The sequence below is a fragment of the Channa argus genome, unplaced genomic scaffold (assembly GCF_033026475.1).
Source record: "Channa argus isolate prfri unplaced genomic scaffold, Channa argus male v1.0 Contig039, whole genome shotgun sequence".
NCBI classification, from domain to species: Eukaryota; Metazoa; Chordata; class Actinopteri; order Anabantiformes; family Channidae; genus Channa; species Channa argus.
In genome coordinates, this window is record NW_027125258.1 from 322,318 (window position 1) to 348,000 (window position 25,683).

The 25,683-nt window shown below is 43.0% G+C and overlaps 16 non-coding genes across 16 annotated transcripts; all 16 read right to left on the reverse strand.

Moving 5' to 3' along the window:
• Positions 1–3,426: 3,426 nt before the first annotated feature.
• trnal-uaa (transfer RNA leucine (anticodon UAA)) lies at positions 3,427–3,533 on the reverse strand. Its single transcript has 2 exons — positions 3,496–3,533; positions 3,427–3,471 (listed from the first exon to the last, which is right to left on the reverse strand). It is a non-coding gene; the product is annotated as a tRNA-Leu (tRNA).
• Positions 3,534–5,961: 2,428 nt separating this feature from the next.
• On the reverse strand, positions 5,962–6,068 carry trnal-uaa (transfer RNA leucine (anticodon UAA)). The gene is made up of 2 exons: positions 6,031–6,068; positions 5,962–6,006 (listed from the first exon to the last, which is right to left on the reverse strand). It is a non-coding gene; the product is annotated as a tRNA-Leu (tRNA).
• An 817-nt stretch (positions 6,069–6,885) lies between these two features.
• On the reverse strand, positions 6,886–6,992 carry trnal-uaa (transfer RNA leucine (anticodon UAA)). Its single transcript has 2 exons — positions 6,955–6,992; positions 6,886–6,930 (listed from the first exon to the last, which is right to left on the reverse strand). It is a non-coding gene; the product is annotated as a tRNA-Leu (tRNA).
• A 1,247-nt stretch (positions 6,993–8,239) lies between these two features.
• On the reverse strand, positions 8,240–8,341 carry trnal-uaa (transfer RNA leucine (anticodon UAA)). The gene is given in 2 exon segments: positions 8,240–8,284; positions 8,304–8,341. It is a non-coding gene; the product is annotated as a tRNA-Leu (tRNA).
• A 2,428-nt stretch (positions 8,342–10,769) lies between these two features.
• Positions 10,770–10,876, reverse strand: trnal-uaa (transfer RNA leucine (anticodon UAA)). The gene is made up of 2 exons: positions 10,839–10,876; positions 10,770–10,814 (listed from the first exon to the last, which is right to left on the reverse strand). It is a non-coding gene; the product is annotated as a tRNA-Leu (tRNA).
• Positions 10,877–11,693: 817 nt separating this feature from the next.
• On the reverse strand, positions 11,694–11,800 carry trnal-uaa (transfer RNA leucine (anticodon UAA)). The gene is made up of 2 exons: positions 11,763–11,800; positions 11,694–11,738 (listed from the first exon to the last, which is right to left on the reverse strand). It is a non-coding gene; the product is annotated as a tRNA-Leu (tRNA).
• Positions 11,801–13,047: 1,247 nt separating this feature from the next.
• trnal-uaa (transfer RNA leucine (anticodon UAA)) lies at positions 13,048–13,149 on the reverse strand. The gene is given in 2 exon segments: positions 13,048–13,092; positions 13,112–13,149. It is a non-coding gene; the product is annotated as a tRNA-Leu (tRNA).
• Positions 13,150–14,220: 1,071 nt separating this feature from the next.
• On the reverse strand, positions 14,221–14,327 carry trnal-uaa (transfer RNA leucine (anticodon UAA)). The gene is made up of 2 exons: positions 14,290–14,327; positions 14,221–14,265 (listed from the first exon to the last, which is right to left on the reverse strand). It is a non-coding gene; the product is annotated as a tRNA-Leu (tRNA).
• An 817-nt stretch (positions 14,328–15,144) lies between these two features.
• trnal-uaa (transfer RNA leucine (anticodon UAA)) lies at positions 15,145–15,251 on the reverse strand. The gene is made up of 2 exons: positions 15,214–15,251; positions 15,145–15,189 (listed from the first exon to the last, which is right to left on the reverse strand). It is a non-coding gene; the product is annotated as a tRNA-Leu (tRNA).
• An 817-nt stretch (positions 15,252–16,068) lies between these two features.
• trnal-uaa (transfer RNA leucine (anticodon UAA)) lies at positions 16,069–16,175 on the reverse strand. The gene is made up of 2 exons: positions 16,138–16,175; positions 16,069–16,113 (listed from the first exon to the last, which is right to left on the reverse strand). It is a non-coding gene; the product is annotated as a tRNA-Leu (tRNA).
• A 3,765-nt stretch (positions 16,176–19,940) lies between these two features.
• On the reverse strand, positions 19,941–20,047 carry trnal-uaa (transfer RNA leucine (anticodon UAA)). The gene is made up of 2 exons: positions 20,010–20,047; positions 19,941–19,985 (listed from the first exon to the last, which is right to left on the reverse strand). It is a non-coding gene; the product is annotated as a tRNA-Leu (tRNA).
• An 817-nt stretch (positions 20,048–20,864) lies between these two features.
• On the reverse strand, positions 20,865–20,971 carry trnal-uaa (transfer RNA leucine (anticodon UAA)). Its single transcript has 2 exons — positions 20,934–20,971; positions 20,865–20,909 (listed from the first exon to the last, which is right to left on the reverse strand). It is a non-coding gene; the product is annotated as a tRNA-Leu (tRNA).
• An 817-nt stretch (positions 20,972–21,788) lies between these two features.
• Positions 21,789–21,895, reverse strand: trnal-uaa (transfer RNA leucine (anticodon UAA)). The gene is made up of 2 exons: positions 21,858–21,895; positions 21,789–21,833 (listed from the first exon to the last, which is right to left on the reverse strand). It is a non-coding gene; the product is annotated as a tRNA-Leu (tRNA).
• Positions 21,896–22,709: 814 nt separating this feature from the next.
• Positions 22,710–22,816, reverse strand: trnal-uaa (transfer RNA leucine (anticodon UAA)). The gene is made up of 2 exons: positions 22,779–22,816; positions 22,710–22,754 (listed from the first exon to the last, which is right to left on the reverse strand). It is a non-coding gene; the product is annotated as a tRNA-Leu (tRNA).
• Positions 22,817–23,633: 817 nt separating this feature from the next.
• Positions 23,634–23,740, reverse strand: trnal-uaa (transfer RNA leucine (anticodon UAA)). Its single transcript has 2 exons — positions 23,703–23,740; positions 23,634–23,678 (listed from the first exon to the last, which is right to left on the reverse strand). It is a non-coding gene; the product is annotated as a tRNA-Leu (tRNA).
• A 1,073-nt stretch (positions 23,741–24,813) lies between these two features.
• trnal-uaa (transfer RNA leucine (anticodon UAA)) lies at positions 24,814–24,920 on the reverse strand. Its single transcript has 2 exons — positions 24,883–24,920; positions 24,814–24,858 (listed from the first exon to the last, which is right to left on the reverse strand). It is a non-coding gene; the product is annotated as a tRNA-Leu (tRNA).
• Positions 24,921–25,683: the final 763 nt, after the last annotated feature.

Below are 25,683 nucleotides of genomic sequence, written 5' to 3' on the forward strand. Positions count from 1 at the left end.
CATCGTGGGGCTTGCAGCCTTTTGTTACGTATATACGGACAGTTTGAGAAACCTCATTGGAAACCTGATTTCCAGGTGTGTTTGCGCAAAGTCCCACTTTGTTTCAGCAATCACTTTTAGATCAACTGCAACTATTTAGCCGTTTGTTTTCAGCATCTTCTTCGGACAGTAAGTCTTACGCTTGGAATATATTGCTTTGAACTAACCGTTTGCATGCACATCATGGCCACCTCACTTGACGTGAGTTGATGTGGAGCATCAGTTGTCAGAAATTACTGCCAGGAGTGCCCGAGGTGCATTCTCGTAAGAATGTTGCGGCAGCATCATCTCAGCAGCACATTGGTATCTGGTAGAGAAGGAATATGCAATAGTGTCGCCATGTCTTTTGCAACAAATGACAATCACGAGTTGCTAATTTTGTCAAATACAAACATGTCTATATCATGACCAACATGCAGAGGGAAGACATGTCAGGAGTGGGATTTGAACTCGCACCTCCATTGGAGACTAGAAGTCCCTTTGGGGAAAGAGCCCTTTCTTAAGTCTGGCGCCTTAGACCGCTCGGCCATCTTGACAGCCATTGGTGGGAATTGACTCTTTAGGACAGTGGAACTAATTCATTAGTTTATTATTCTCTAATTCAATCAACATACTCAAGGTGTTCTTGAGAAAAGTCTCCATTTCTTGCAATATTCACCTTTGTCTCAGCTTGAAAGGACGTCAGTCGGGACTTTGCACAACTTATGACAGTGACATGAAGTGAGTGAAGCTCTTGTAAGTTAGTTTAGTGGGTCTCAGTTGGAGTGTTGGTTAGATGATTAATTTTTTTTGGCAAAACGTTTGTACAAGCAGCCAAGTCTGGCTGCAGTTGCAGCTGGGTTTTCTGAATTGCTTCTCTTTCAAAAACCTCAGCATCCATCGTGGGGCTTGCCGCCTTTTGTTACATATATATGCACAGTTTGAGAAACCTCATTGGAAACCTGATTTCCAGGTGTGTTTGCGCAAAGTCCCACTTTGTTTCAGCAATCACTTTTAGATCAACTGCAACTATTTAGCAGTTTGTTTTCTGCATCTTCCTCCAGACAGTAAGTCTTAGGCTTGGAATATATTGCTTTGAACTACCCGTTTGGGTGAACATCATGGCCACCTCATTTGACGTGAGTTAAAGTGGAGCGTCAGTTGTGCATGAAGTGAGTAAAGCTCTTGTAAGTGAGTTTAGTGGGTCTCAGTTGGAGTGTTGGGTAGATGATTAATTTTGTTTGGCAAAACGTTTGTACAAGCAGCCAAGTCTGGATGCAGTTGCAGCTGGGTTTTCTGAATTGCTTCTCTTTCGAAAACCTCAGCATCCATCGTGGGGCTTGCAGCCTTTTGTTACGTATATACGGACAGTATGAGAAACCTCATTGGAAACCTGATTTCCAGTTGTGTTTGCACAAAGTCCCACTTTGTTTCAGCAATCACTTTTAGATCAACTGCAACTATTTAGCCATTTGTTTTCAGCATCTTCTTCGGACAGTAAGTCTTACGCTTGGAATATATTGCTTTGAACTAACCGCTTGCATGCACATCATGGCCACCTCACTTGACGTGAGTTGATGTGGAGCGTCAGTTGTCAGAAATTACTGCCAGGAGTGCCCGAGGTGCATTCTCGTAAGAATGTTGCGGCAGCATCATCTCAGCAGCACATTGGTATCTGGTAGAGAAGGATTATGCAATAGTGTCGCCATGTTTTTTGCTTTGTGCATCAAAAGACAATCACGAGTTGCTAAAGTTGTCAAATACAAACATGTCTAAATCATGACCAACATGCAGAGGGAAGAAATGTCAGGAGTGGGATTTGTACCCACGCCTCCATTGGAGACCAGAAGTCCCATTCGGGAAAGAGCCCTTGCTTACGTTTGGCGCCTTAGACCACTCGGCCATCCTGACAGCCATTGGTGGGAGTTGACTCTTTAGGACAGTGGAACTAACTCATTAGTTTATTATTCTCTAATTCAATCAACATACTCAAGGTGTTCTTGAGAAAAGTCTCCATTTCTTGCAATATTCACCTTTGTCTCAGCTTGAAAGGACGTCAGTCGGGACTTTGCACAACTTATGACAGTGACATGAAGTGAGTGAAGCTCTTGTAAGTGAGTTTAGTGGGTCTCAGTTGGAGTGTTGGTTAGATGATTAATTTTGTTTGGCAAAACGATTGCACAAGCAGCCAAGTCTGGCTGCAGTTGCAGCTGGGTTTTCTGAATTGCTTCTCTTTCGAAAACCTCAGCATCCATCATGGGGCTTGCAGCCTTTTGTTACTTATATAAGCACAGTTTGAGAAACCTGATTGGAAACATGGTTACGTTTATAAACGACAACGAAATTGGCGTTTTCCGACTGGTATCTAGTCGGGTAAAGTCAGTTTCCATACCTCAGTTTGTGAAATCAGCTCCCCTGAGAAAGCTGACTGTAATTTGGCTACTTTACTGTGTGTAATTGCCGGAAGTGACTTTCATTTTCAGCTGGACAAGAGATCAAGTTTTTCTGCAGTTATAGAGTGGGTCTGCAGAAACTGAACCCCTGAAAAGACCTTTTGATCCTCAATAAAGCAACATATTTCCAGGCGTGTTTGAGCAAAGTCCCACTTTGTTTCAGCAATGACTTTTAGATCAACTGCAACTATTTAGCAGTTTGTTTTCTGCATCTTCCTCCAGACAGTAAGTCTTAGGCTTGGAATATATTGCTTTGAACTAACCGTTTGGGTGCACATCATGGCCACCTCACTTGACGTGAGTTAATGTGGAGCGTCAGTTGTGCGTGAAGAGAGTAAAGCTCTTGTAAGTGAGTTTAGTGGGTCTCAGTTGGAGTGTTGGTTAGATGATTAATTTTGTTTGGCAAAACGTTTGTACAAGCAGCCAAGTCTGGCAGCAGTTGCAGCTGGGTTTTCTGAATTGCTTCTCCTTCGAAAACCTCAGCATCCATCGTGGGGCTTGCAGCCTTTTGTTACGTATATACGGACAGTTTGAGAAACCTCATTGGAAACCTGATTTCCAGGTGTGTTTGCGCAATGTCGCACTTTGTTTCAGCAATCACTTTTAGATCAACTGCAACTATTTAGCCGTTTGTTTTCAGCATCTTCTTCGGACAGTAAGTCTTACGCTTGGAATATATTGCTTTGAACTAACCGTTTGCATGCACATCATGGCCACCTCATTTGACGTGAGTTGATGTGGAGGGTCAGTTGTCAGAAATTACTGCCAGGAGTGCCCGAGGTGCATTCTCGTAAGAATGTTGCGGCAGCATCATCTCAGCAGAAAATTGCTATCTGGTAGAGAAGGATTATGCAATAGTGTCGCCATGTCTTTTGCAACAAAAGACAATCACGAGTTGCTAATTTTGTCAAATACAAACATGTCTAAATCATGACCAACATGCAGAGGGAAGAAATGTCAGGAGTGGGATTTGAACCCACGCCTCCATTGGAGACCAGAAGTCCCTTTGGGGAAAGAGCCCTTGCTTAAGTCTGGCGCCTTAGACCGCTCGGCCATCCTGACAGCCATTGGTGGGGATTGACTCTTTAGGATAGTGGAACTAACTCATTAGTTTATTATTCTCTAATTCAATCAACATACTCAAGGTGTTCTTGAGAAATGTCTCCATTTCTTGCAATATTCACCTTTGTCTCAGCTTGAAAGGACGTCATTCGGGACTTTGCACAACTTATGACAGTGACATGAAGTGAGTGAAGCTCTTGTAAGTGAGTTTAGTGGGTCTCAGTTGGATTGTTGGTTAGATGATTAATTTTGTTTGGCAAAACGATTGTACAAGCAGCCAAGTCTGGCTGCAGTTGCAGCTGGGTTTTCTGAATTGCTTCTCTTTCGAAAACCTCAGCATCCATCATGGGGCTTGCAGCCTTTTGTTACTTATATACGCACAGTTTGAGAAACCTGATTGGAAACATGGTTACGTTTATAAACGACAATGAAATTGGCGTTCTCCGACTGGTATCTAGTCGGGTAAACTCAGTTTCCATACCTCAGTTTGTGAAATCGGCTCCCCTGAGAAAGCTGAGTGTAATTTGGGTACTTTACTGTGTGTAATTGCCGGAAGTGACTTTCATTTTCAGCTGGACAAGAGATCAAGTTTTTCTGCAGTTATAGTGTGGGTATGCAGAAACTGAACCCCTGAAAAGACCTTTTGATCCTCAATAAAGCAACATATTTCCAGGCGTGTTTGAGCAAAGTCCCACTCTGTTTCAGCAATCACTTTTAGATCAGCTGCAACTATTTAGCCGTTTGTTTTCAGCATCTTCCTCGGACAGTAAGTATTACGCTTGGAATATATTGCTTTGAACTAACCGTTTGCATGCACATCATGGCCACCTGACTTGACGTGAGTTGATGTGGAGCGTCAGTTGTCAGAAATTACTACCAGGAGTGCACGAGGTGCATTCTCGTAAGAATGTTGCGGCAGCATCATCTCAGCAGCACATTGGTATCTGGTAGAGAAGGATTATGCAATAGTGTCGCCATGTCTTTTGCTTTGTGCAACAAAAGACAATCACGAGTTGCTAAAGTTGTCAAATACAAACATGTCTAAATCATTACCAACATGCAGAGGGAAGAAATGTTAGTAGTGGGATTTGAACTTACGCCTCCATTGGAGACCAGAAGTCCCATTGGGGAAAGAGCCCTTGCTTAAGTCTGGCGCCTTAGACCGCTCGGCCATCCTGACAGCCATTGGTGAGAATTGACTCTTTAGGACAGTGGAACTAACTCATTAGTTTATTATTCTCTAATTCAATCAACATACTCAAGGTGTTCTTGAGAAAAGTCTCCATTTCTTGCAATATTCACCTTTGTCTCAGCTTGAAAGGACGTCAGTCGGGACTTTGCACAACTTATGACAGTGACATGAAGTGAGTGAAGCTCTTGTAAGTGAGTTTAGTGGGTCTCAGTTGGAGTGTTGGTTAGATGATTAATTTTGTTTGGCAAAACGTTTGTACAAGCAGCCAAGTCTGGCTGCAGTTGCAGCTGGGTTTTCTGAATTGCTTCTCTTTCAAAAACCTCAGCATCCATCGTGGGGCTTGCAGCCTTTTGTTACGTATATACGCACAGTTTGAGAAACCTCATTGGAAACCTGATTTCCAGGTGTGTTTGCGCAAAGTCCCACTTTGTTTCAGCAATCACTTTTAGATCAACTGCAACTATTTAGCAGTTTGTTTTCTGCATCTTCCTCCAGACAGTAAGTCTTAGGCTTGGAATATATTGCTTTGAACTAACCGTTTGGGTGCACATAATGGCCACCTCATTTGACGTGAGTTAAAGTGGAGCGTCAGTTGTGCGTGAAGTGAGTAAAGCTCTTGTAAGTGAGATTAGTGGGTCTAAGTTGGAGTGTTGCTTAGATGATTAATTTTGTTTGGCAAAAGGTTTGTACAAGCAGCCAAGTCTGGCTACAGTTGCAGCTGGGTTTTCTGAATTGCTTCTCTTTCGAAAACCTCAGCATCCATCGTGGGGCTTGCAGCCTTTTGTTACGTATATACGGACAGTTTGAGAAACCTCATTGGAAACCTGATTTCCAGGTGTGTTTGCACAAAGTCCCACTTTGTTTCAGCAATCACTTTTAGATCAACTGCAACTATTTAGCAGTTTGTTTTCTGCATCTTCCTCCAGACAGTAAGTCTTAGGCTTGGAATATATTGCTTTGAACTAACCATTTGGGTGCACATCATGGCCACCTCACTTGACGTGAGTTGATGTGGAGCGTCAGTTGTCAGAAATTACTGCCAGGAGTGCCCGAGGTGCATTCTCGTAAGAATGCTGCGACAGCATCATCTCAGCAGCACATCGGTATCTGGTAGAGAAGGATTATGCAATAGTGTCACCATGTCTTTTGCTTTGTGCAACAAAAGACAATCACGAGTTGCTAAAGTTGTCAAATACAAACATGTCTAAATCATGACCAACATGCAGAGGGAAGAAATGTCAGGAGTGGGATTTGAACCCACGCCTCCATTGGAGACCAGAAGTCCCTTTGGGGAAAGATCCCTTTCTTAAGTCTGGCGCATTAGACCTCTCGGCCATCCTGACAGCCATTGGTGAGAATTGACTATTTAGGACAGTGGAACTAACTCATTAGTTTATTATTCTCTAATTCAATCAACATACTCAAGGTGTTCTTGAGAAAAGTCTCCATTTCTTGCAATACTCACCTTTGTCTCAGCTTGAAAGGACGTCAGTCGGGACTTTGCACAACTCATGACAGTGACATGAACTGAGTGAAGCTCTTGTAAGTGAGTTTAGTGGGTCTCAGTTGGAGTGTTGGTTAGATGATTAATTTTGTTTGGCAAAACGTTTGTACAAGCAGCCAAGTCTGGCTGCAGTTGCAGCTGGGTTTTCTGAATTGCTTCTCTTTCAAAAACCTCAGCAGCCATCGTGGGGCTTGCAGCCTTTTGTTACGTATATATGCACAGTTTGAGAAACCTCATTGGAAACCTGATTTCCAGGTGTGTTTGCGCAAAGTCCCACTTTGTTTCAGCAATCATTTTTAGATCAACTGCAACTATTTAGCAGTTTGTTTTCTGCATCTTCCTCCAGACAGTAAGTATTACGCTTGGAATATATTGCTTTGAACTAACCGTTTGCATGCACATCATGGCCACCTGACTTGACGTGAGTTGATGTGGAGCGTCAGTTGTCAGAAATTACTACCAGGAGTGCCCGAGGTGCATTCTCGTAAGAATGTTGCGGCAGCATCATCTCAGCAGCACATTGGTATCTGGTAGAGAAGGATTATGCAATAGTGGCACCATGTCTTTTGCTTTGTGCAACAAAAGACAATCACGAGTTGCTAAAGTTGTCAAATACAAACATGTCTAAATCATGACCAACATGCAGAGGGAAGAAATGTCAGGAGTGGGATTTGAACCCACGCCTCCATTGGAGACCAGAAGTCCCTTTGGGGAAAGAGCTCTTTCTTAAGTCTGGCACCTTAGACCGCTCGGCCATCCTGACAGCCATTGGTGGGAATTGACTCTTTAGGACAGTGGAACTAACTCATTAGTTTATTATTCTCTAATTCAATCAACATACTCAAGGTGTTCTTGAGAAAAGTCTCCATTTCTTGCAATATTCACCTTTGTCTCAGCTTGAAAGGACGTCAGTCGGGACTTTGCACAACTTCTGACAGTGACATGAAGTGAGTGAAGCTCTTGTAAGTTAGTTTAGTGGGTCTCAGTTGGAGTGTTGGTTAGATGATTAATTTTTTTTGGCAAAACGTTTGTACAAGCAGCCAAGTCTGGCTGCAGTTGCAGCTGGGTTTTCTGAATTGCTTCTCTTTCAAAAACCTCAGCATCCATCGTGGGGCTTCTCGCCTTTTGTTACATATATATGCACAGTTTGAGAAACCTCATTGGAAACCTGATTTCCAGGTGTGTTTGCGCAAAGTCCCACTTTGTTTCAGCAATCACTTTTAGATCAACTGCAACTATTTAGCAGTTTGTTTTCTGCATCTTCCTCCAGACAGTAAGTCTTAGGCTTGGAATATATTGCTTTGAACTACCCGTTTGGGTGCACATCATGGCCACCTCATTTGACGTGAGTTAAAGTGGAGCGTCAGTTGTGCGTGAAGTGAGTAAAGCTCTTGTAAGTGAGTTTAGTGGGTCTCAGTTGGAGTGTTGGGTAGATGATTAATTTTGTTTGGCAAAACGTTTGTACAAGCAGCCAAGTCTGGCTGCAGTTGCAGCTGGGTTTTCTGAATTGCTTCTCTATCGAAAACCTCAGCATCCATCGTGGGGCTTGCAGCCTTTTGTTACGTATATACGGACAGTTTGAGAAACCTCATTGGAAACCTGATTTCCAGTTGTGTTTGCACAAAGTCCCACTTTTTTTCAGCAATCACTTTTAGATCAACTGCAACTATTTAGCCGTTTGTTTTCAGCATCTTCTTCGGACAGTAAGTCTTACGCTTGGAATATATTGCTTTGATCTAACCGTCTGCATGCACATCATGGCCACCTCACTTGACGTGAATTGATGTGGAGCGTCAGTTGTCAGAAATTACTGCCAGGAGTGCCCGAGGTGCATTCTCGTAAGAATGTTGCGGCAGCATCATCTCAGCAGCACATTGGTATCTGGTAGAGAAGGATTATGCAATAGTGTCGCCATGTCTTTTGCTTTGTGCATCAAAAGACAATCACGAGTTGCTAAAGTTGTCAAATACAAACATGTCTAACTCATGACAAACATGCAGAGGGAAGAAATGTCAGGAGTGGGATTGGAACCCACGCCTCCATTGGAGACCAGAAGCCCTTGAAAGAGCCCTTGCTTAAGTCTGGCGCCTTAGACCGCTTGGCCATCCTGACAGCCATTGGTGGGAATTGACTCTTTAGGACAGTGGAACTAACTCATTAGTTTATTATTCTCTAATTCAATCAACATACTCAAGGTGTTCTTGAGAAAAGTCTCCATTTCTTGCAATATTCACCTTTGTCTCAGCTTGAAAGGACGTCAGTTGGGACTTTGCACAACTTATGACAGTGACATGAAGTGAGTGAAGCTCTTGTAAGTGAGTTTAGTGGGTCTCAGTTGGATTGTTGGTTAGATGATTAATTTTGTTTGGCAAAACGATTGTACAAGCAGCCAAGTCTGGCTGCAGTTGCAGCTGGGTTTTCTGAATTGCTTCTCTTTCGAAAACCTCAGCATCCATCATGGGGCTTGCAGCCTTTTGTTACTTATATACGCACAGTTTGAGAAACCTGATTGGAAACATGGTTACGTTTATAAACGACAACGAAATTGGCGTTCTCCGACTGGTATCTAGTCGGGTAAACTCAGTTTCCATACCTCAGTTTGTGAAATCGGCTCCCCTGAGAAAGCTGAGTGTAATTTGGGTACTTTACTGTGTGTAATTGCCGGAAGTGACTTTCATTTTCAGCTGGACAAGAGATCAAGTTTTTCTGCAGTTATAGTGTGGGTATGCAGAAACTGAACCCCTGAAAAGACCTTTTGATCCTCAATAAAGCAACATATTTCCAGGCGTGTTTGAGCAAAGTCCCACTCTGTTTCAGCAATCACTTTTAGATCAGCTGCAACTATTTAGCCGTTTGTTTTCAGCATCTTCCTCGGACAGTAAGTATTACGCTTGGAATATATTGCTTTGAACTAACCGTTTGCATGCACATCATGGCCACCTGACTTGACGTGAGTTGATGTGGAGCGTCAGTTGTCAGAAATTACTACCAGGAGTGCACGAGGTGCATTCTCGTAAGAATGTTGCGGCAGCATCATCTCAGCAGCACATTGGTATCTGGTAGAGAAGGATTATGCAATAGTGTCGCCATGTCTTTTGCTTTGTGCAACAAAAGACAATCACGAGTTGCTAAAGTTGTCAAATACAAACATGTCTAAATCATTACCAACATGCAGAGGGAAGAAATGTTAGGAGTGGGATTTGAACTTACGCCTCCATTGGAGACCAGAAGTCCCATTGGGGAAAGAGCCCTTGCTTAAGTCTGGCGCCTTAGACCGCTCGGCCATCCTGACAGCCATTGGTGAGAATTGACTCTTTAGGACAGTGGAACTAACTCATTAGTTTATTATTCTCTAATTCAATCAACATACTCAAGGTGTTCTTGAGAAAAGTCTCCATTTCTTGCAATATTCACCTTTGTCTCAGCTTGAAAGGACGTCAGTCGGGACTTTGCACAACTTATGACAGTGACATGAAGTGAGTGAAGCTCTTGTAAGTGAGTTTAGTGGGTCTCAGTTGGAGTGTTGGTTAGATGATTAATTTTGTTTGGCAAAACGTTTGTACAAGCAGCCAAGTCTGGCTGCAGTTGCAGCTGGGTTTTCTGAATTGCTTCTCTTTCAAAAACCTCAGCATCCATCGTGGGGCTTGCAGCCTTTTGTTACGTATATACGCACAGTTTGAGAAACCTCATTGGAAACCTGATTTCCAGGTGTGTTTGCGCAAAGTCCCACTTTGTTTCAGCAATCACTTTTAGATCAACTGCAACTATTTAGCAGTTTGTTTTCTGCATCTTCCTCCAGACAGTAAGTCTTAGGCTTGGAATATATTGCTTTGAACTAACCGTTTGGGTGCACATAATGGCCACCTCATTTGACGTGAGTTAAAGTGGAGCGTCAGTTGTGCGTGAAGTGAGTAAAGCTCTTGTAAGTGAGATTAGTGGGTCTAAGTTGGAGTGTTGCTTAGATGATTAATTTTGTTTGGCAAAAGGTTTGTACAAGCAGCCAAGTCTGGCTACAGTTGCAGCTGGGTTTTCTGAATTGCTTCTCTTTCGAAAACCTCAGCATCCATCGTGGGGCTTGCAGCCTTTTGTTACGTATATACGGACAGTTTGAGAAACCTCATTGGAAACCTGATTTCCAGGTGTGTTTGCACAAAGTCCCACTTTGTTTCAGCAATCACTTTTAGATCAACTGCAACTATTTAGCAGTTTGTTTTCTGCATCTTCCTCCAGACAGTAAGTCTTAGGCTTGGAATATATTGCTTTGAACTAACCATTTGGGTGCACATCATGGCCACCTCACTTGACGTGAGTTGATGTGGAGCGTCAGTTGTCAGAAATTACTGCCAGGAGTGCCCGAGGTGCATTCTCGTAAGAATGCTGCGACAGCATCATCTCAGCAGCACATCGGTATCTGGTAGAGAAGGATTATGCAATAGTGTCACCATGTCTTTTGCTTTGTGCAACAAAAGACAATCACGAGTTGCTAAAGTTGTCAAATACAAACATGTCTAAATCATGACCAACATGCAGAGGGAAGAAATGTCAGGAGTGGGATTTGAACCCACGCCTCCATTGGAGACCAGAAGTCCCTTTGGGGAAAGATCCCTTTCTTAAGTCTGGCGCATTAGACCTCTCGGCCATCCTGACAGCCATTGGTGAGAATTGACTATTTAGGACAGTGGAACTAACTCATTAGTTTATTATTCTCTAATTCAATCAACATACTCAAGGTGTTCTTGAGAAAAGTCTCCATTTCTTGCAATACTCACCTTTGTCTCAGCTTGAAAGGACGTCAGTCGGGACTTTGCACAACTCATGACAGTGACATGAACTGAGTGAAGCTCTTGTAAGTGAGTTTAGTGGGTCTCAGTTGGAGTGTTGGTTAGATGATTAATTTTGTTTGGCAAAACGTTTGTACAAGCAGCCAAGTCTGGCTGCAGTTGCAGCTGGGTTTTCTGAATTGCTTCTCTTTCAAAAACCTCAGCAGCCATCGTGGGGCTTGCAGCCTTTTGTTACGTATATATGCACAGTTTGAGAAACCTCATTGGAAACCTGATTTCCAGGTGTGTTTGCGCAAAGTCCCACTTTGTTTCAGCAATCATTTTTAGATCAACTGCAACTATTTAGCAGTTTGTTTTCTGCATCTTCCTCCAGACAGTAAGTATTACGCTTGGAATATATTGCTTTGAACTAACCGTTTGCATGCACATCATGGCCACCTGACTTGACGTGAGTTGATGTGGAGCGTCAGTTGTCAGAAATTACTACCAGGAGTGCCCGAGGTGCATTCTCGTAAGAATGTTGCGGCAGCATCATCTCAGCAGCACATTGGTATCTGGTAGAGAAGGATTATGCAATAGTGGCACCATGTCTTTTGCTTTGTGCAACAAAAGACAATCACGAGTTGCTAAAGTTGTCAAATACAAACATGTCTAAATCATGACCAACATGCAGAGGGAAGAAATGTCAGGAGTGGGATTTGAACCCACGCCTCCATTGGAGACCAGAAGTCCCTTTGGGGAAAGAGCCCTTTCTTAAGTCTGGCACCTTAGACCGCTCGGCCATCCTGACAGCCATTGGTGGGAATTGACTCTTTAGGACAGTGGAACTAACTCATTAGTTTATTATTCTCTAATTCAATCAACATACTCAAGGTGTTCTTGAGAAAAGTCTCCATTTCTTGCAATATTCACCTTTGTCTCAGCTTGAAAGGACGTCAGTCGGGACTTTGCACAACTTCTGACAGTGACATGAAGTGAGTGAAGCTCTTGTAAGTTAGTTTAGTGGGTCTCAGTTGGAGTGTTGGTTAGATGATTAATTTTTTTTGGCAAAACGTTTGTACAAGCAGCCAAGTCTGGCTGCAGTTGCAGCTGGGTTTTCTGAATTGCTTCTCTTTCAAAAACCTCAGCATCCATCGTGGGGCTTCCCGCCTTTTGTTACATATATATGCACAGTTTGAGAAACCTCATTGGAAACCTGATTTCCAGGTGTGTTTGCGCAAAGTCCCACTTTGTTTCAGCAATCACTTTTAGATCAACTGCAACTATTTAGCAGTTTGTTTTCTGCATCTTCCTCCAGACAGTAAGTCTTAGGCTTGGAATATATTGCTTTGAACTACCCGTTTGGGTGCACATCATGGCCACCTCATTTGACGTGAGTTAAAGTGGAGCGTCAGTTGTGCGTGAAGTGAGTAAAGCTCTTGTAAGTGAGTTTAGTGGGTCTCAGTTGGAGTGTTGGGTAGATGATTAATTTTGTTTGGCAAAACGTTTGTACAAGCAGCCAAGTCTGGCTGCAGTTGCAGCTGGGTTTTCTGAATTGCTTCTCTATCGAAAACCTCAGCATCCATCGTGGGGCTTGCAGCCTTTTGTTACGTATATACGGACAGTTTGAGAAACCTCATTGGAAACCTGATTTCCAGTTGTGTTTGCACAAAGTCCCACTTTTTTTCAGCAATCACTTTTAGATCAACTGCAACTATTTAGCCGTTTGTTTTCAGCATCTTCTTCGGACAGTAAGTCTTACGCTTGGAATATATTGCTTTGATCTAACCGTCTGCATGCACATCATGGCCACCTCACTTGACGTGAATTGATGTGGAGCGTCAGTTGTCAGAAATTACTGCCAGGAGTGCCCGAAGTGCATTCTCGTAAGAATGTTGCGGCAGCATCATCTCAGCAGCACATTGGTATCTGGTAGAGAAGAATTATGCAATAGTGTCGCCATGTCTTTTGCTTTGTGCATCAAAAGACAATCACGAGTTGCTAAAGTTGTCAAATACAAACATGTCTAACTCATGACAAACATGCAGAGGGAAGAAATGTCAGGAGTGGGATTGGAACCCACGCCTCCATTGGAGACCAGAAGCCCTTGAAAGAGCCCTTGCTTAAGTCTGGCGCCTTAGACCGCTTGGCCATCCTGACAGCCATTGGTGGGAATTGACTCTTTAGGACAGTGGAACTAACTCATTAGTTTATTATTCTCTAATTCAATCAACATACTCAAGGTGTTCTTGAGAAAAGTCTCCATTTCTTGCAATATTCACCTTTGTCTCAGCTTGAAAGGACGTCAGTTGGGACTTTGCACAACTTATGACAGTGACATGAAGTGAGTGAAGCTCTTGTAAGTGAGTTTAGTGGGTCTCAGTTGGATTGTTGGTTAGATGATTAATTTTGTTTGGCAAAACGATTGTACAAGCAGCCAAGTCTGGCTGCAGTTGCAGCTGGGTTTTCTGAATTGCTTCTCTTTCGAAAACCTCAGCATCCATCATGGGGCTTGCAGCCTTTTGTTACTTATATACGCACAGTTTAAGAAACCTGATTGGAAACATGGTTACGTTTATAAACGACAACGAAATTGGCGTTCTCCGACTGGTATCTAGTCGGGTAAAGTCAGTTTCCATACCTCAGTTTGTGAAATCAGCTCCCCTGAGAAAGCTGACTGTAATTTGGCTACTTTACTGTGTGTAATTGCCGGAAGTGACTTTCATTTTCAGCTGGACAAGAGATCAAGTTTTTCTGCAGTTATAGTGTGGGTCTGCAGAAACTGAACCCCTGAAAAGACCTTTTGATCCTCAATAAAGCAACAAATTTCCAGGCGTGTTTGAGCAAAGTCCCACTCTGTTTCAGCAATCACTTTTAGATCAGCTGCAACTATTTAGCCGTTTGTTTTCAGCATCTTCCTCGGACAGTAAGTATTACGCTTGGAATATATTGCTTTGAACTAACCGTTTGCATGCACATCATGGCCACCTCACTTGACGTGAGTTGATGTGGAGCGTCAGTTGTCAGAAATTACTGCCAGGAGTGCCCGAGGTGCATTCTCGTAAGAATGTTGCGGCAGCATCATCTCAGCAGCACATTGGTATCTGGTAGAGAAGGATTATGCAATAGTGTCGCCATGTCTTTTGTTTCGTGCAACAAAAGACAATCACGAGTTGCTAAAGTTGTCAAATACAACTGTCTAAATCATGACCAACATGCAGAGGGAAGAAATGTCAGGAGTGGGATTTGAACCCACGCCTCCATTGGAGACCAGAAGTCCCTTTGGGGAAAGAGCCCTTTCTTAAGTCTGGCGCCTTAGACCGCTCGGCCATCCTGACAGCCATTGGGGGGAATTGACTCTTTAGGACATTGGAACTAACTCATTAGTTTATTATTCTCTAATTCAATCAACATACTCAAGGTGTTCTTGAGAAAAGTCTCCATTTCTTGCAATATTCACCTTTGTCTCAGCTTCAAAGGACGTCAGTCGGGACTTTGCACAACTTATGACAGTGACATGAAATGAGTGAAGCTCTTGTAAGTGAGTTTAGTGGGTCTCAGTTGGAGTGTTGGTTAGATGATTAATTTTGTTTGGCAAAACGTTTGTACATGCAGCCAAGTCTGGCTGCAGTTGCAGCTGGGTTTTCTTAATTGCTTCTCTTTCAAAAACCTTGGCATCCATTGTGGGGCTTGCAGCCTTTTGTTACGTATATACGCACAGTTTGAGAAACCTCATTGGAAACCTGATTTCCAGGTGTGTTTGAGCAAAGTCCCACTTTATTTCAGCAATCACTTTTAGATCAACTGCAACTATTTAGCAGTTTGTTTTCTGCATCTTCCTCCAGACAGTAAGTCTTAGGCTTGGAATATATTGCTTTGAACTAACCATTTGGGTGCACATCATGGCCACCTCACTTGACGTGAGTTGATGTGGAGCGTCAGTTGTCAGAAATTACTGCCAGGAGTGCCCGAGGTGCATTCTCGTAAGAATGCTGCGACAGCATCATCTCAGCAGCACATCGGTATCTGGTAGAGAAGGATTATGCAATAGTGTCACCATGTCTTTTGCTTTGTGCAACAAAAGACAATCACGAGTTGCTAAAGTTGTCAAATACAAACATGTCTAAATCATGACCAACATGCAGAGGGAAGAAATGTCAGGAGTGGGATTTGAACCCACGCCTCCATTGGAGACCAGAAGTCCCTTTGGGGAAAGATCCCTTTCTTAAGTCTGGCGCATTAGACCTCTCGGCCATCCTGACAGCCATTGGTGAGAATTGACTATTTAGGACAGTGGAACTAACTCATTAGTTTATTATTCTCTAATTCAATCAACATACTCAAGGTGTTCTTGAGAAAAGTCTCCATTTCTTGCAATACTCACCTTTGTCTCAGCTTGAAAGGACGTCAGTCGGGACTTTGCACAACTCATGACAGTGACATGAACTGAGTGAAGCTCTTGTAAGTGAGTTTAGTGGGTCTCAGTTGGAGTGTTGGTTAGATGATTAATTTTGTTTGGCAAAACGTTTGTACAAGCAGCCAAGTCTGGCTGCAGTTGCAGCTGGGTTTTCTGAATTGCTTCTCTTTCAAAAACCTCAGCAGCCATCGTGGGGCTTGCAGCCTTTTGTTACGTATATATGCACAGTTTGAGAAACCTCATTGGAAACCTGATTTCCAGGTGTGTTTGCGCAAAGTCCCACTTTGTTTCAGCAATCATTTTTAGATCAACTGCAACTATTTAGCAGTTTGTTTTCTGCATCTTCCTCCAGACAGTAAGTATTACGCTTGGAATATATTGCTTTGAACTAACCGTTTGCATGCACATCATGGCCACCTGACTTGACGTGAGTTGATGTGGAGCGTCAGTTGTCAGAAATTACTACCAGGAGTGCCCGAGGTGCATTCTCGTAAGAATGTTGCGGCAGCATCATCTCAGCAGCACATTGGTATCTGGTAGAGAAGGATTATGCAATAGTGGCACCATGTCTTTTGCTTTGTGCAACAAAAGACAATCACGAGTTGCTAAAGTTGTCAAATACAAACATGTCTAAATCATGACCAACATGCAGAGGGAAGAAATGTCAGGAGTGGGATTTGAACCCACGCCTCCATTGGAGACCAGAAGTCCCTTTGGGGAAAGAGCCCTTTCTTAAGTCTGGCGCCTTAGACCGCTCGGCCATCCTGACAGCCATTGGTGGGAATTGACTCTTTAGGACAGTGGAACTAACTCATTAGTTTATTATTCTCTAATTCAATCAACATACTCAAGGTGTTCTTGAGAAAAGTCTCCATTTCTTGCAATATTCACCTTTGTCTCAGCTTCAAAGGACATCAGTCGGGACTTTGCACAACTTATGACAGTGACATGAAATGAGTGAAGCTCTTGTAAGTGAGTTTAGTGGGTCTCAGTTGGAGTGTTGGTTAGATGATTAATTTTGTTTGGCAAAACGTTTGTACAAGCAGCCAAGTCTGGCTGCAGTTGCAGCTGGGTTTTCTGAATTGCTTCTCTTTCAAAAACCTCAGCATCCATCGTGGGGCTTGCAGCCTTTTGTTACGTATATACGGACAGTTTGAGAAACCTCATTGGAAACCTGATTTCCAGGTGTGTTTGCGCAAAGTCCCACTTTGTTTCAGCAATCACTTTTAGATCAACTGCAACTATTTAGCCGTTTGTTTTCAGCATCTTCTTCGGACAGTAAGTCTTACGCTTGGAATATATTGCTTTGAACTAACCGTTTGCATGCACATCATGGCCACCTCACTTGACGTGAGTTGATGTGGAGCATCAGTTGTCAGAAATTACTGCCAGGAGTGCCCGAGGTGCATTCTCGTAAGAATGTTGCGGCAGCACCATCTCAGCAGCACATTGGTATCTGGTAGAGAAGGAATATGCAATAGTGTCGCCATGTCTTTTGCAACAAAAGACAATCACGAGTTGCTAATTTTGTCAAATACAAACATGTCTATATCATGACCAACATGCAGAGGGAAGACATGTCAGGAGTGGGATTTGAACTCGCACCTCCATTGGAGACTAGAAGTCCCTTTGGGGAAAGAGCCCTTTCTTAAGTCTGGCGCCTTAGACCGCTCGGCCATCTTGACAGCCATTGGTGGGAATTGACTCTTTAGGACAGTGGAACTAATTCATTAGTTTATTATTCTCTAATTCAATCAACATACTCAAGGTGTTCTTGAGAAAAGTCTCCATTTCTTGCAATATTCACCTTTGTCTCAGCTTGAAAGGACGTCAGTCAAGACTTTGCACAACTTATGACAGTGACATGAAGTGAGTGAAGCTCTTGTAAGTTAGTTTAGTGGGTCTCAGTTGGAGTGTTGGTTAGATGATTAATTTTTTTTGGCAAAACGTTTGTACAAGCAGCCAAGTCTGGCTGCAGTTGCAGCTGGGTTTTCTGAATTGCTTCTCTTTCGAAAACCTCAGCATCCATCATGGGGCTTGCAGCCTTTTGTTACTTATATAAGCACAGTTTGAGAAACCTGATTGGAAACATGGTTACGTTTATAAACGACAACGAAATTGGCGTTTTCCGACTGGTATCTAGTCGGGTAAAGTCAGTTTCCATACCTCAGTTTGTGAAATCAGCTCCCCTGAGAAAGCTGACTGTAATTTGGCTACTTTACTGTGTGTAATTGCCGGAAGTGACTTTCATTTTCAGCTGGACAAGAGATCAAGTTTTTCTGCAGTTATAGTGTGGGTCTGCAGAAACTGAACCCCTGAAAAGACCTTTTGATCCTCAATAAAGCAACATATTTCCAGGCGTGTTTGAGCAAAGTCCCACTTTGTTTCAGCAATCACTTTTAGATCAACTGCAACTATTTAGCAGTTTGTTTTCTGCATCTTCCTCCAGACAGTAAGTCTTAGGCTTGGAATATATTGCTTTGAACTAACCGTTTGGGTGCACATCATGGCCACCTCACTTGACGTGAGTTAATGTGGAGCGTCAGTTGTGCGTGAAGAGAGTAAAGCTCTTGTAAGTGAGTTTAGTGGGTCTCAGTTGGAGTGTTGGTTAGATGATTAATTTTGTTTGGCAAAACGTTTGTAAAAGCAGCCAAGTCTGGCTGCAGTTGCAGCTGGGTTTTCTGAATTGCTTCTCCTTCGAAAACCTCAGCATCCATCGTGGGGCTTGCAGCCTTTTGTTACGTATATACGGACAGTTTGAGAAACCTCATTGGAAACCTGATTTCCAGGTGTGTTTGCGCAATGTCGCACTTTGTTTCAGCAATCACTTTTAGATCAACTGCAATTATTTAGCCGTTTGTTTTCAGCATGTTCTTCGGACAGTAAGTCTTACGCTTGGAATATATTGCTTTGAACTAACCGTTTGCATGCACATCATGGCCACCTCATTTGACGTGAGTTGATGTGGAGGGTCAGTTGTCAGAAATTACTGCCAGGAGTGCCCGAGGTGCATTCTCGTAAGAATGTTGCGGCAGCATCATCTCAGCAGAAAATTGCTATCTGGTAGAGAAGGATTATGCAATAGTGTCGCCATGTCTTTTGCAACAAAAGACAATCACGAGTTGCTAATTTTGTCAAATACAAACATGTCTATATCATGACCAACATGCAGAGAGAAGACATGTCAGGAGTGGGATTTGAACTCGCACCTCCATTGGAGACTAGAAGTCCCTTTAGGGAAAGAGCCCTTTCTTAAGTCTGGCGCCTTACACCGCTCGGCCATCCTGACAGCCATTGGTGGGACTTGACTCTTTAGGACAGTGGAACTAATTCATTAGTTTATTATTCTCTAATTCAATCAACATACTCAAGGTGTTCTTGAGAAAAGTCTCCATTTCTTGCAATATTCACCTTTGTCTCAGCTTGAAAGGACGTCAGTCGGGACTTTGCACAACTTCTGACAGTGACATGAAGTGAGTGAAGCTCTTGTAAGTTAGTTTAGTGGGTCTCAGTTGGAGTGTTGGTTAGATGATTAATTTTTTTTGGCAAAACGTTTGTACAAGCAGCCAAGTCTGGCTGCAGTTGCAGCTGGGTTTTCTGAATTGCTTCTCTTTCAAAAACCTCAGCATCCATCGTGGGGCTTGCCGCCTTTTGTTACATATATATGCACAGTTTGAGAAACCTCATTGGAAACCTGATTTCCAGGTGTGTTTGCGCAAAGTCCCACTTTGTTTCAGCAATCACTTTTAGATCAACTGCAACTATTTAGCAGTTTGTTTTCTGCATATTCCTCCAGACAGTAAGTCTTAGGCTTGGAATATATTGCTTTGAACTACCCGTTTGGGTGCACATCATGGCCACCTCATTTGACGTGAGTTAAAGTGGAGCGTCAGTTGTGCGTGAAGTGAGTAAAGCTCTTGTAAGTGAGTTTAGAGGGTCTCAGTTGGAGTGTTGGGTAGATGATTAATTTTGTTTGGCAAAACGTTTGTACAAGCAGCCAAGTCTGGCTGCAGTTGCAGCTGGGTTTTCTGAATTGCTTCTCTTTCGAAAACCTCAGCATCCATCGTGGGGCTTGCAGCCTTTTGTTACGTATATACGGACAGTTTGAGAAACCTCATTGGAAACCTGATTTCCAGGTGTGTTTGCGCAAAGTCCCACTTTGTTTCAGCAATCACTTTTAGATCAACTGCAACTATTTAGCCGTTTGTTTTCAGCATCTTCTTCGGACAGTAAGTCTTACGCTTGGAATATATTGCTTTGAACTAACCGTTTGCATGCACATCATGGCCACCTCACTTGACGTGAGTTGATGTGGAGCATCAGTTGTCAGAAATTACTGCCAGGAGTGCCCGAGGTGCATTCTCGTAAGAATGTTGCGGCAGCATCATCTCAGCAGCACATTGGTATCTGGTAGAGAAGGATTATGCAATAGTGTCGCCATGTCTTTTGTTTCGTGCAACAAAAGACAATCACGAGTTGCTAAAGTTGTCAAATACAACTGTCTAAATCATGACCAACATGCAGAGAGAAGTAATGTCAGGAGTGGGATTTGAACCCACGCCTCCATTGGAGACCAGAAGTCCCTTTGGGGAAAGAGCCCTTTCTTAAGTCTGGCGCCTTAGACCGCTCGGCCATCCTGACAGCCATTGGGGGGAATTGACTCTTTAGGACATTGGAACTAACTCATTAGTTTATTATTCTCTAATTCAATCAACATACTCAAGGTGTTCTTGAGAAAAGTCTCCATTTCTTGCAATATTCACCTTTGTCTCAGCTTCAAAGGACGTCAGTCGGGACTTTGCACAACTTATGACAGTGACATGAAATGAGTGAAGCTCTTGTAAGTGAGTTTAGTGGGTCTCAGTTGGAGTGTTGGTTAGATGATTAATTTTGTTTGGCAAAACGTTTGTACATGCAGCCAAGTCTGGCTGCAGTTGCAGCTGGGTTTTCTTAATTGCTTCTCTTTCAAAAACCTTGGCATCCATTGTGGGGCTTGCAGCCTTTTGTTACGTATATACGCACAGTTTGAGAAACCTCATTGGAAACCTGATTTCCAGGTGTGTTTGAGCAAATTCCCACTTTATTTCAGCAATCACTTTTAGATCAACTGCAACTATTTAGCAGTTTGTTTTCTGCATCTTCCTCCAGACAGTAAGTCTTAGGCTTGGAATATATTGCTTTGAACTAACCATTTGGGTGCACATCATGGCCACCTCACTTGACGTGAGTTGATGTGGAGCGTCAGTTGTCAGAAATTACTGCCAGGAGTGCCCGAGGTGCATTCTCGTAAGAATGCTGCGACAGCATCATCTCAGCAGCACATCGGTATCTGGTAGAGAAGGATTATGCAATAGTGTCACCATGTCTTTTGCTTTGTGCAACAAAAGACAATCACGAGTTGCTAAAGTTGTCAAATACAAACATGTCTAAATCATGACCAACATGCAGAGGGAAGAAATGTCAGGAGTGGGATTTGAACCCACGCCTCCATTGGAGACCAGAAGTCCCTTTGGGGAAAGATCCCTTTCTTAAGTCTGGCGCATTAGACCTCTCGGCCATCCTGACAGCCATTGGTGAGAATTGACTATTTAGGACAGTGGAACTAACTCATTAGTTTATTATTCTCTAATTCAATCAACATACTCAAGGTGTTCTTGAGAAAAGTCTCCATTTCTTGCAATACTCACCTTTGTCTCAGCTTGAAAGGACGTCAGTCGGGACTTTGCACAACTCATGACAGTGACATGAACTGAGTGAAGCTCTTGTAAGTGAGTTTAGTGGGTCTCAGTTGGAGTGTTGGTTAGATGATTAATTTTGTTTGGCAAAACGTTTGTACAAGCAGCCAAGTCTGGCTGCAGTTGCAGCTGGGTTTTCTGAATTGCTTCTCTTTCAAAAACCTCAGCAGCCATCGTGGGGCTTGCAGCCTTTTGTTACGTATATATGCACAGTTTGAGAAACCTCATTGGAAACCTGATTTCCAGGTGTGTTTGCGCAAAGTCCCACTTTGTTTCAGCAATCATTTTTAGATCAACTGCAACTATTTAGCAGTTTGTTTTCTGCATCTTCCTCCAGACAGTAAGTATTACGCTTGGAATATATTGCTTTGAACTAACCGTTTGCATGCACATCATGGCCACCTGACTTGACGTGAGTTGATGTGGAGCGTCAGTTGTCAGAAATTACTACCAGGAGTGCCCGAGGTGCATTCTCGTAAGAATGTTGCGGCAGCATCATCTCAGCAGCACATTGGTATCTGGTAGAGAAGGATTATGCAATAGTGGCACCATGTCTTTTGCTTTGTGCAACAAAAGACAATCACGAGTTGCTAAAGTTGTCAAATACAAACATGTCTAAATCATGACCAACATGCAGAGGGAAGAAATGTCAGGAGTGGGATTTGAACCCACGCCTCCATTGGAGACCAGAAGTCCCTTTGGGGAAAGAGCCCTTTCTTAAGTCTGGCACCTTAGACCGCTCGGCCATCCTGACAGCCATTGGTGGGAATTGACTCTTTAGGACAGTGGAACTAACTCATTAGTTTATTATTCTCTAATTCAATCAACATACTCAAGGTGTTCTTGAGAAAAGTCTCCATTTCTTGCAATATTCACCTTTGTCTCAGCTTGAAAGGACGTCAGTCGGGACTTTGCACAACTTCTGACAGTGACATGAAGTGAGTGAAGCTCTTGTAAGTTAGTTTAGTGGGTCTCAGTTGGAGTGTTGGTTAGATGATTAATTTTGTTTGGCAAAACGTTTGTACAAGCAGCCAAGTCTGGCTGCAGTTGCAGCTGGGTTTTCTGAATTGCTTCTCTTTCAAAAACCTCAGCATCCATCGTGGGGCTTGCCGCCTTTTGTTACATATATATGCACAGTTTGAGAAACCTCATTGGAAACCTGATTTCCAGGTGTGTTTGCGCAAAGTCCCACTTTGTTTCAGCAATCACTTTTAGATCAACTGCAACTATTTAGCCGTTTGTTTTCAGCATCTTCTTCGGACAGTAAGTCTTACGCTTGGAATATATTGCTTTGAACTAACCGTTTGCATGCACATCATGGCCACCTCACTTGACGTGAGTTGATGTGGAGCATCAGTTGTCAGAAATTACTGCCAGGAGTGCCCGAGGTGCATTCTCGTAAGAATGTTGCGGCAGCATCATCTCAGCAGCACATTGGTATCTGGTAGAGAAGGATTATGCAATAGTGTCGCCATGTCTTTTGTTTCGTGCAACAAAAGACAATCACGAGTTGCTAAAGTTGTCAAATACAACTGTCTAAATCATGACCAACATGCAGAGAGAAGTAATGTCAGGAGTGGGATTTGAACCCACGCCTCCATTGGAGACCAGAAGTCCCTTTGGGGAAAGATCCCTTTCTTAAGTCTGGCGCATTAGACCTCTCGGCCATCCTGACAGCCATTGGTGAGAATTGACTATTTAGGACAGTGGAACTAACTCATTAGTTTATTATTCTCTAATTCAATCAACATACTCAAGGTGTTCTTGAGAAAAGTCTCCATTTCTTGCAATACTCACCTTTGTCTCAGCTTGAAAGGACGTCAGTCGGGACTTTGCACAACTCATGACAGTGACATGAACTGAGTGAAGCTCTTGTAAGTGAGTTTAGTGGGTCTCAGTTGGAGTGTTGGTTAGATGATTAATTTTGTTTGGCAAAACGTTTGTACAAGCAGCCAAGTCTGGCTGCAGTTGCAGCTGGGTTTTCTGAATTGCTTCTCTTTCAAAAACCTCAGCAGCCATCGTGGGGCTTGCAGCCTTTTGTTACGTATATATGCACAGTTTGAGAAACCTCATTGGAAACCTGATTTCCAGGTGTGTTTGCGCAAAGTCCCACTTTGTTTCAGCAATCATTTTTAGATCAACTGCAACTATTTAGCAGTTTGTTTTCTGCATCTTCCTCCAGACAGTAAGTATTACGCTTGGAATATATTGCTTTGAACTAACCGTTTGCATGCACATCATGGCCACCTGACTTGACGTGAGTTGATGTGGAGCGTCAGTTGTCAGAAATTACTACCAGGAGTGCCCGAGGTGCATTCTCGTAAGAATGTTGCGGCAGCATCATCTCAGCAGCACATTGGTATCTGGTAGAGAAGGATTATGCAATAGTGGCACCATGTCTTTTGCTTTGTGCAACAAAAGACAATCACGAGTTGCTAAAGTTGTCAAATACAAACATGTCTAAATCATGACCAACATGCAGAGGGAAGAAATGTCAGGAGTGGGATTTGAACCCACGCCTCCATTGGAGACCAGAAGTCCCTTTGGGGAAAGAGCCCTTTCTTAAGTCTGGCACCTTAGACCGCTCGGCCATCCTGACAGCCATTGGTGGGAATTGACTCTTTAGGACAGTGGAACTAACTCATTAGTTTATTATTCTCTAATTCAATCAACATACTCAAGGTGTTCTTGAGAAAAGTCTCCATTTCTTGCAATATTCACCTTTGTCTCAGCTTGAAAGGACGTCAGTCGGGACTTTGCACAACTTCTGACAGTGACATGAAGTGAGTGAAGCTCTTGTAAGTTAGTTTAGTGGGTCTCAGTTGGAGTGTTGGTTAGATGATTAATTTTGTTTGGCAAAACGATTGTACAAGCAGCCAAGTCTGGCTGCAGTTGCAGCTGGGTTTTCTGAATTGCTTCTCTTTCGAAAACCTCAGCATCCATCATGGGGCTTGCAGCCTTTTGTTACTTATATACGCACAGTTTGAGAAACCGGATTGGAAACATGGTTACGTTTATAAACGACAACGAAATTGGCGTTCTCCGACTGGTATCTAGTCGGGTAAAGTCAGTTTCCATACCTCAGTTTGTGAAATCAGCTCCCCTGAGAAAGCTGACTGTAATTTGGCTACTTTACTGTGTGTAATTGCCGGAAGTGACTTTCATTTTCAGCTGGACAAGAGATCAAGTTTTTCTGCAGTTATAGTGTGGGTCTGCAGAAACTGAACCCCTGAAAAGACCTTTTGATCCTCAATAAAGCAACATATTTCCAGGCGTGTTTGAGCAAAGTCCCACTCTGTTTCAGCAATCACTTTTAGATCAGCTGCAACTATTTAGCCGTTTGTTTTCAGCATCTTCCTCGGACAGTAAGTATTACGCTTGGAATATATTGCTTTGAACTAACCGTTTGCATGCACATCATGGCCACCTGACTTGACGTGAGTTGATGTGGAGCGTCAGTTGTCAGAAATTACTACCAGGAGTGCACGAGGTGCATTCTCGTAAGAATGTTGCGGCAGCATCATCTCAGCAGCACATTGGTATCTGGTAGAGAAGGATTATGCAATAGTGTCGCCATGTCTTTTGCTTTGTGCAACAAAAGACAATCACGAGTTGCTAAAGTTGTCAAATACAAACATGTCTAAATCATGACCAACATGCAGAGGGAAGAAATGTCAGGAGTGGGATTTGAACTTACGCCTCCATTGGAGACCAGAAGTCCCATTGGGGAAAGAGCCCTTGCTTAAGTCTGGCGCCTTAGACCGCTCGGCCATCCTGACAGCCATTGGTGAGAATTGACTCTTTAGGACAGTGGAACTAACTCATTAGTTTATTATTCTCTAATTCAATCAACATACTCAAGGTGTTCTTGAGAAAAGTCTCCATTTCTTGCAATATTCACCTTTGTCTCAGCTTGAAAGGACGTCAGTCGGGACTTTGCACAACTTATGACAGTGACATGAACTGAGTGAAGCTCTTGTAAGTGAGTTTAGTGGGTCTCAGTTGGAGTGTTGGTTAGATGATTAATTTTGTTTGGCAAAACGTTTGTACAAGCAGCCAAGTCTGGCTGCAGTCGCAGCTGGGTTTTCTGAATTGCTTCTCTTTCAAAAACCTCAGCATCCATCGTGGGGCTTGCAGCCTTTTGTTACGTATATACGCACAGTTTGAGAAACCTCATTGGAAACCTGATTTCCAGGTGTGTTTGCGCAAAGTCCCACTTTGATTCAGCAATCACTTTTAGATCAACTGCAACTATTTAGCAGTTTGTTTTCTGCATCTTCCTCCAGACAGTAAGTCTTAGGCTTGGAATATATTGCTTTGAACTAACCGTTTGGGTGCACATCATGGCCACCTCATTTGACGTGAGTTAAAGTGGAGCGTCAGTTGTGCGTGAATTGAGTGAAGCTCTTGTAAGTGAGTTTAGTGGGTCTTAGTTGGAGTGTTGGTTAGATGATCAATTTTGTTTGGCAAAACGTTTGTACAAGCAGCCAAGTCTGGCTGCAGTTGCAGCTGGGTTATCTGAATTGCTTCTCTTTCGAAAAC